This window comes from Danio rerio, chromosome 25 (assembly GCF_049306965.1).
Source record: "Danio rerio strain Tuebingen ecotype United States chromosome 25, GRCz12tu, whole genome shotgun sequence".
Classification (NCBI taxonomy): domain Eukaryota; kingdom Metazoa; phylum Chordata; class Actinopteri; order Cypriniformes; family Danionidae; genus Danio; species Danio rerio.
The window spans coordinates 12,593,203-12,603,650 of record NC_133200.1 but is presented as its reverse complement, the minus strand read 5'-3'; positions in this window follow the sequence as shown (position 1 = coordinate 12,603,650).

The window sequence follows — 10,448 nt, the reverse complement described above, 5'->3', positions numbered from 1 at the left end:
CATTCTCTCTCTCCTATAGATGGTTGTGCGTAAAAGTCCCAGTAGATAAGCAGTTTCTGAAATACTCAGACCAGTCCATCTGGCACCAACAACCATGCCACGTTCAAAGTTTCTTAAATCACCCTTTTTTCCCCATTCTGATGTTCGGTTTGAACTGCAGCAGATTGTCTTGATCATGTCTACATGCCTCGAGTTGCTGCCATGTGATTGGCTGATTAGAAACTTGCGTTAACAAGCAGTTGGACAAGTGTACCTAATAAAGTGGCCAGTGAGTGAACATTTCTTTAACCAGGTAAAAACCACATTGAGATCAAGATCTCATTTACAAGGGTGATCTGGCCAAGAGGTCTGCAGCACACAACTTACAGTATAAAAAAGGAAAATAAAAGTAAAATAAAATATATATATTATATATTTTTTTTTCCAACCATATCACATTACAATATGTTTAAAACACATGCATTGAGAAATTGAGAATTTTTATAAAGGACAAAGCGAAATTATTTAATCAGAATAAGCTCATTTTCAATTCAGACTGAAGAGTATTCCAGGATCAGAGGGTGGCATGACTAAAAGCTTGCTTCTCTATTTCAGTTCGAATCCAGGGAACAGACAAATGATAAATATCACTTGAATGTAGGACATAATGGATTTTTGGTCTATGAAGAAAGGAGCATGGGTATAAAGGCGCCAGACCGAGAAGAGCCTTGTAGACCAGAGGTATCCAGTGGGTGTACCTTCTTGCACTCAAAGAAGGCCACTCAGCTTTGGCATACAATGGTGAGTTAGTCTATGACAGGCCCGTAACAAGCCTTAAAGGGCTATGATAAACAGAGTTTAAAGGCTGAAGACATTTGGTTCAGGTTTTCATTTATAAAACATCCTCATAGTCAAGATTATAATTGGGTTTCCATTGAAAATATCTAAACATCCTTAGAGCAATTCCGCAAATATTGAAAATGCTCCCATCATTTATTTAACCGGGGAGACTGAGAATGTTCTTTATCATATGCAACACAACAGAAAATATTTAAGACTGTCAGTGGGGCCCTAAACTGCAATGACCCGCTTGACATTCATTGTTCATTATTCCTTATTATATTTCTTAACAAGAGCTTTCCTCTTCAAGGATTGCTGTGTATACTGAATATAACTCATTTAAAATCTCCCGACAAAAAAGACAAATACACTTACGTTAAAGATGCCTAAAGCGGGTATTATTTAGACAAGAATGGATTGTGCTTTCAGCCACAAAAAGTTTCTTAGAGAAACAGGGCTGCATCTTAGGAATGCAAGTGCGATCTTTGAATATCAAGGAGGTACTGAGGAAAAAATATGATATAAGACGCAAACCACCCTTCACTCTATTAATTTAAATTCCCAGAGGCCACTTCAAACAGCATAAATCTAATAACAGGGTTCTAGTGATGTGCATCATGGGTAATATATAAACTCCACTTTATGGCCCAGAAGGGCAGGAGGGGGATCTGATGAAATATAGATAGAGAAAGGAAACTCAAACCTCGGCTGTGTAATGCAGCAGGAAAACGTGGATGATAGCAGATTTGAATAGTGATTAAAATGTGCATACAACGATAAACTCCCACCCTCAGAATGTGTTTACTTTTTCGTTTCTCATCAGCAAGGCTGGTTACACTTGTCTATACAGAGCACGTCTGCAAAACTGTAAGACGCTACCCTCACACCTACAGTATAAAACAAAAAGAATGGAAAATGACTGTTCTTGAGGTCCCGCAACATCTATATGCCATAGTCGCTTTGCACTAGCAGCTTGCCTGAAACAACCCTGAAGATTGCAGACTAGTGACTTCAGAGCAGACCTCTCATCTCGGATCTCTGCTTTTGATCTGGATGTCTCTTGATATGACACAAGTGTATGTCGGCTTCACTCCAACGTGACCTCATCAGACGGCAGAGCCCCTCTGTTCTCCTCCAGCCCCATTAGAGAAGATGGTTGGAGAGGTTTCTCGGTAGTTATTTTTCAAGGAGCTCTCAGAAATCTTGAGCTGTCACTGTGTCTGGTTTCATCGCCGGAATGGACGGGCGAACCTGGCGAGTGCAAGATGATGTAAGGACAGCTCATAAGAGGTCAGCGTGGGTGGCCTCAATACCTCCTGTATCGACAACCCAATGGAAGGACGGCGCCAGCTTGTTAAACTCATGTCTGTTGGCTAAGGGAACTTTTCTTTTTATCCCCGAGAGGGTGCTTGATGCTTCAACCTCTCTACATTGGTAATCTATATTGATTTTTTCTTAAAGAAATTTACACTGCACTGTTAAAATGGACGTAATTTGAACAGTAATAAGGAAAGAGCAAAAATATTTTACCAGGTTAATAGTATGTTTCCTAAAAATATATGGTGAATATCTGTAAATTGTTTATCCTGGAATTCCCTGCATGACACTTCACTTTTTATTGGCATTATTATGGTTCTGTTTCTCTCTTTGTATCTCATCAGTGATGTACATTATGATATTTCTAAAAAAAAATAATAAAAAATAATGTTTATTCCATTATTTAATCGGATCTGTTACCATGATGTTTACTAGTAGTTTGAATGACACCGATCACTTTCTATATGTTAGTATAATTCAATGCTCATGGGAAACGTTTGTGATGAGTATTGTATTGGTTAGGGCTGGGCTACAAAACGGTAACAGTATTTATTGACAGAACACTATTGCCAATAACGATAAAAAAAAAAAGTTCTGTATGAAGTTTAGTATGAAGCACTATAGCTTCATTAAAATTTGGCTGCTGAGCACCTTGGAAGGATTGTTAATAAGCTAACGGGTTATTTCCAATCGAGGCGCATGTGACATGATCACGTGTTTCTAGTTGAAAACATCTCAACTTTCCAGAATTATCCATGCGCACTGCAATTCATAAAACAACACTTTATATGGAATATACACATTTTGGTAATAATTGCAGGTTCGGATTACCCAGATCACCCAAACACTGCAATGCTTTTTCATCCTCTTCATCAATACAAACAAGTATCGGAACCACAGCAATGGTTTGTCTGTTTGTCATCCTCTAAAAAAATGGTTGATAGTCGCTTATATGAGACACACCAAAGGAGTGTGAGTGCAAATCGCATTGAAAATGGTAAAGGAAACCAATTCCACATACTCACACTTTTTAGTTTTAGACGCAACATGTGGATGGACTCTGGCTGAGTTTCGCCACCTCAGGTCAGAATAACAAGACACGCCTTTTTGGTTTCTTTTCTTGTGCATCCTAGCCACTAGCAACCCATCTATCATAGGGGTAATGCAGTCATTCAGCTTCACAATTTGTAATGTTGCATTATGTATTTGAATAATGATGATTGGCTCCTTTACTTGAAAGCTCAGATATGTTTATCATAATTTTTTTTTGTTAATAAAGTTTGTGGTTTACTGTGTTTATTATAGACACCTTAAAGATGTTGATCAACCATAAAGTTAGCTTAGCTTGTTCAGCATTTACGCTTATTGCACACACTTCGTAACATTTTATTGATTTAGTTTGAGTCTTTAGCACTTCTTCTTATAATATTACAAGACATGAGACAAGATATTTGTTTATTTTTTTGTTTGTTTTTGTTTTGACTATTAAAATTATTTGCCTTAGTAATGTTGCCCTAGTATTTATTTATTTTTTTCTCATCTCCTGCTCATGGATGTGTTTTGTGGTAGGATGTGTAGATGTTAGTACTTCAAGACACAAGTGTATAATATTATAAATTAATGAAAAACAGTAGTTTACGGTACATTTTTCAAATCTTTTACAGATTCTATTGTAGTTAGTATTCTATTGTATTAACTGTAAGATTCTGGCAACCTCACTGAAGTTTGTTTTAACATTAATGTTATGCCATTTTTCTTTCTACAATGTATATACAAAGTAGATTCATATTAATTTAATTCTAGTTGTATATTTGAGGAGCAAACAGGTGCACAGCTTGTTTGCTACGATAGCAATACAAATGCCTTCCAGCAGAAACAAGAGCTGATGACACAAAACAGCAAATATCTGACATTTTCCCATAAAGAAACTGATCTTCTTAATCCTTGCTTGTATTAGCTTGCTGTTTACTCTCCTTGAGCTGTTGATGCCTCACACCTGAGTTCACCGATCTTTAATTAAGACTCCCAGCAAGACCTCCATGCTGCTCTCCCAAGACTCTGATTCCCATGAACTCTCCTAATGTTCATTTAACTTTACGCTGCCCTGGAGGTCCCTTTAATATCAGGCAGTGGAGGAACTTGCAATATTTAGAAGGAAATTCAATACTTGTATTATTAATCCCAAAATGAATAAATCAACTTGCCTTTAGAATCTTTGGCCATGTTATTAGGTATGCCTTATTAGAACTGGATTAGACCCCCTTTTGGCTGTCAAAATGCATTCATTTTTTTTTTCTTTTTTTTTAGATTTAAAAAGATGCTGGAAACATTCCTAAGAGATTTTGTCAATTTGCACATCCCAAAGATTTCCAAAAGACCATATCTCACCAGCTGTTATTAATAAAAATAGTTCTGTTAATGTAAAAAAAAAAAACATCTAGGTCATTAATGGGTGTATAATTAAATAACAAGAATAAATAATGCTTTGCTACTATATGTTTTGCTGATTTTGTTTATTTGCTGATTGGTTTGAAGTACATGGTCAAAAATCACAATGTTTATTTTGTTTGGTCACATTGTCATTATTAAAGTGAATAATTAATTCATGCTAGTTAATCCAGTGTAAAAAAAAAAAAAATAGTTTTTAGTCATTTTCAAACGAAGTCTAACCATTTGGAGTGGCGGTTCGTCTGTTGACATCAACTTTAGGGCTTCCATAGCAACTGTGTTACGGCCCAAAACCCAAAACTGGCTCAATTTGTAAAATAAAAGTTTGAGCCGAACATATGAAAGACACAGACTCTTGAGAATGACAAATTGACGTCCCATCAATAATTTTTTTTATCTGATTAAATCCACTTGCAAAACTAGGCCAGATTGGCACAAAATGGAAAGGTTAACCAAACAAAATCATTCGGTCTGATAGTCGAAATCGGCTTTATCCATACATTCAACTCATCCAACCTTGAATCAGGAGAGTTACAGCCGCAGGAAAAAAGTGTGCCAGTGTCATTCCTGTAAGCTAACAACGAAATGTAGCACCGAAAACTTGCTTCACAGACATAAAAAAATGTCCAAATAAAGCCTGAAATCAATACTATTTAAAAAACCAACTACACTTGAAAACAAAAGTTTTTTAATTTTGTAATCTGTATAAAACAAACGCTAGGTACAGTCCGCCCTGTCAAATGCACATCACATGACAGGAACTACTAAAAACCCCCACAAACTTGTAAACAAAGAGTCGCTGTCATTTCTGCAGAAGATTTGCCATCAAGACCAAGTTGTGGATTACTTCAGAAGACCAGCATGATCCAACGAAGCATTATTTAATAAATGATAATGTGTAGAACTGCCATAAATGAGGTTGGTGTCGTGATCTTGTTGCTTTCCATTGTGCATGCACATTAGCTGAGGCAAACTGAAAAAAAATGCTGATTTTGTTTGATTTGAACATTTAAAAAACAAAACTTGTGAGACAGTTGTTTAATTTTGTTGATGATTTCAAATTTGTAAGGTAATCGTAAGCTTGGTAAAATTTGATGTTGTTCCCATTTATACAAAACGCCCAAGCATACTGCCCAAGAGGCATATTAAAGATGGCTGCCTAGTGAAATGACTTGTCTTAAAGGGACTTTGAATATACCTGGTATAATCAGACTACATTAAGTTAAATACAGGGTTTTTGCAGGTTTCATCATTAAATTTAAGAATTTTTAGAGCTTTTAAACAAGTATGAATGAAATTTTTGACTTAAACAGACCTAAACAATGCCCAATGGAAAAAAAAAAAAAAAAAAAAAATATATATATATATATATATATATATATATATATATATATATATATATATATATATATATATTTGTATGAAATACAAAAAGTGTATATCAAAAAAAGTTGTTTGTTAGCAACTTATTTTAAACATTGTGTCAAAACAAGCAAACCCATTTGTATACATATATATTTTTCTCAACATAACGTTCCTTTTTTTTAAAAAATTGATAAGCTTTAAAAACTATAATAAACTAAACGTCTGTCAAAGTCATTGTCCTCAACATATATACTCCATCAATACACTGAGGTTTTTTTTATTATACTTTAAACAGGTTAATTAAGTAATATTGGAAAATTGAGTTTTGTTAAATGTTTTGTACATTTTTTTAAAGGTTTTATCGAGAAGTACTGTTGATGATTGAATGAGTGTTTGTCCAATTGTACAGCTTTAAATGGACAAGGAAAAGACCTGTTTAAAAAGATTTAAAACTTACAACACAAGGAGTTTAAGTGAATCATTGAATTTAAGAATTTAGGGCCTAAAAATTTGTTTTTGAAATTTAAGATCTTATAACAGGTGTCACCAACCTCGGTCCTGGAAGGCCGGTGTCCCTGCAGGGTTTAGCTCCAACTTGCCTCAACAAACCTGCCTGGATATTTCAAGTATACCTAATAAGACCTTGATTAGCATGTTCAGCTGTGTTTGATTAGCGTTGGAGCTAAAATCTGCAAGACACCGGCCCTCCAGGAAAAGTTTGGTGACCCCTGCCTTATAAGATAAGATGTTTATAGTTGCAGAGACCCTGTAAATAATTTATTTAACAATAAAACACGATGAAAAGACATTTAAATTGACGTGTCGTGAGGGAACTGCAGTTAAGCACTGAGCAAAGTCATTGAGTAAGATGGTTGTGAGTGAAAATCCCACTAGATCGCCACGTTCTGAAATACTTAGACCAGCCTGTCTGGCACCAGCAACCACCCCACATCCAAAGCCATATAAATCATCTTTCTTCTCCATTCTGTCACTCAGTTTGAACTATAGCAGACTGTCTTGACATAAACATGTCTGCCTAAATGCAGAAGGCAGCTGTTATAGTGTGATTGACTGATTAGATATCTCTGTTAATGGGAAGTGAGCAAATTTAGAGCATAAATTAAGAAAAAAAAAAACATTTCCGCAATAGTTCATGAAACCGTAAAAAAAAAAATAGATATAGCACCTCTAAAGGTCTTTTGATGTGGTAAAGTATGAAGAAAAAAAAAACGGATCATACTATCTTCAACAAATCCTCAACTCACCTCAGCACGCTAACACATGAGAAATCTTTTATGAGATTCAGTGTTTTTTGTTTTGTTTTTTTTTTACTGAAGATTTTAGCCAAGGACATGAAATGAATGTAAACCTCCCTGTTCCTCAGCAGCAAGGTCTCTGAGTGAGACAGTAAAAGAAGGTTATTCACCGCAACATACAGGGCGGAGCTTTTACATCACTCATTTATGATAAGTGACTTTGAATAATGAGAAAAAAATGCCTGAGTAAAAACTGATTGATTTAGCTTGCTTCAAATTCAGATCAGGTAATTTCATTTATTTGTCCATTCTTCCATTTGGAAGATAACAGAGAACTGATTTCTCAAAGTGACCATTCCCATTTTCTATTCAATACATCGTTTTTTTTTCACCCTTTCTTTTCTTTGCGTCCCTTCCCTCCTTTGTTATTTTCTTCCTTCATTAATTCATCCATCTTACATTGTGTTCTTTCTAACTTTTTCTTTCCCTTCTTACACCATGAGTTCTGCCTGTTTTTCTTTAAATTGTCTTCCTTGTATTTGCATTATTTCCTTCTGCTTCTTGCCTACGTCTGACTTCCTTCCATTATTCTTTCTTCCTTCACTGTAAAAATGCTGGGTTGTAAACAATTCCTTCATGTTGTCCCAACACATATCGATTAAGTTAACTTAATAGTTTTTAAAAATTAAAGTGGATATAACATTAAAAATTAAGTTGTCCCAAAGAAAACGTGAGAATTGTTTTGTTTCAACTCATTTTAAATAAGTAGTTTAAACAAGCAGACAAACTTTCCCATTTTAAAGTTAACAGAGAACTGATTTCTCAGTGACCATTCCCATTTTCAATTCAATTTGTTTGTTTCCTCTCTTTTATTTGTGTCCTTCCTTCCTTGCTTGTTATTCTCTTCCTTCATTAATTCATCTATCTTCCATTGTGTTCTTTCTAACTTTTTCTTTCCCTTCCTCCACAAGTTCTCCCCGTTTTTTCTTCAAATTGTCTTCCTTGTATTTGTATTCTTTCCTTTATTTCTACTTCTTTCCCTTGTGTTTCCATCCATTATTATTTCATCCTCCACTGTAAAAGTGCTGAGTTGTACACAATTCCTTTATGTTGTCCCAACACAAATCAATTAAGTCAACTTAATAGTTTTATAAATAAAATAAGTTGTCCTTAAGAAAATGTAAAAGGTGTGTTGTTTCAACTCGTTTCGAATAAGTAGCTTGAACAAGCAGCCAAATTCTTCAATTTGGAAGATATCAGAGAACTGATTTCTCAAAGTGACTATTCCTATTTTCTATTCAAAACATCATTTTTTCCTCCCTTTCTTTTCTTTGTGTCCCTCCATCCTTTGTTATTCTCCCTTCATTCATTTATCCATCTTACATTGTGTTCTTTCAACCTTTTCTTTCCCTTCCTCCACCATGAGTATTTTTTTATCCCCAACCGTAAAAATGCTGAGTTGCACACAATTCCTTCATGTTGTCCCAACACAAATCGGTTAAGTCAACTTTTTTTTACAAATTTGAGTGGATTGAGTATAAAAAAGAAGAAAGAAAACATAAGAATGATGTTGTTTCAGCTCATTTTTAAAAAGTAGTGTTATCAACTAGACAAATTAATTTTTGGAATGTTCCCTCCCCCGTTCAATTCTGTGTTTGACCTTTATTTCCTCATTCCTTCCTGCTATCTCTCTTCTTTTTTGCATTTTATTCTGGTTTTATTATTCCCACTATGTGTTTTCATTCTTTTCATGTTTCCTTCCACCTTCTTTTTCCCTGAGTTCCCCATTATTTTATTTCCTACCTTCTATTTGCTCTCACAAACACACAATACTTTCACTTGAGAGCATTTTAGCTGCAGTTCTGTTGTGCTTAAGATGACTTGACAAACCACTAGTAAAGAACACTTATATGTCAAAGCTCAACAAAAGTGCTGCTTTCTTTTCATATGAAGTGGTAAATGCTCTAAACATACCAGAGATCAATAAAAATACCCACAATGAAGAATGCAGTAAAAAAGGACACTATGAAGCAACTGAACAGCACTTTTATATCATAGTCCACGATTAGAGTGGCAATGCTACTTAATAGAGGAGCAAAATTAATAGATATTTGTGTAATTAAAACACAAGTACCTTCCCTTGCCATTATCTTACACTATACATACAAAAACACTATCATTATTAAAGCCTGCGTGTGTTTTTTAAAGCTGTAATATTATGATAACAGTTCACCCGTAATTTCTCCATGAGATATAGTCAATATTGAACCAATATGCTTTCTAAAAAAGATGTGTTCATATTAGCACAATGTACTAATAATAAAGTTAGGGTTACATGAACGCTATTAAAGGATGCGAGAACGGACACCCACACTATGTTCTTAGGAAAGAAACAAACCTCTTTCACGCTTGCAAGGGCATCTCTAGCATTCAAAAGACTGGATACAAATCAATTTCTTGAGGACTTACTTGAATTTCTGTAAAAAAAATAAATAAATAAAAAAGACCTTACTACTAGCATAGTACAGTTAAATATATATAGTTTGTATTTAAACAATATATACATGTGTACTGTGTATAGGTATGTATGCAAGTATAAAATTAAGAGACATACTGTACATAAAATGTGTGTTTTCTGTACATAAATGACATTTGGAATTACATAGGAAAAATATATGTTTAATGAGGCTTTCCTTGACACTAAGCACAGCTTGAATTGTTTTAATCTAATTGTCCTGACATTTTATGAAATAATGTGCTGTGTAAAACCAGGCTTCTTTTAGCACTTTCCAGAGTTTTTCTTTAGGTTTAGAGTGTTTGATCTCATAGTCTCTATAATAATCTGGTCTGGACCGCGTGGAGGCCATTTCATGTCTGTCCGTGTTACATCTGCAGTTTTCTTTCTCCAAATAGGATTATACTGCAATTAGCAGATCATTCTCATGCTGAAAATGAAACCTACTACCTCTTAAGTCCTTTCCTGACAGAATAACATAATGGGATAATATCTATCTGTGCTTTTCAACATTCACAATTCCATTTGTGGTATTTGTACAAATTCAGAATTTGTAGTAATTGCAGTAAAATGTTAAACCTGTTTTAATTGTTGTTCAAATTGAGCTTGCTTTATTATCCACTATTTTAAATGTTTGTTTTTTCCTCCCCCGAGGGTGCACAGATTGTGGAAGAGAATGTACCTTTCTCCATGTCTGACCTTTTCCATAGCCTCAAATTTCTGTTGTA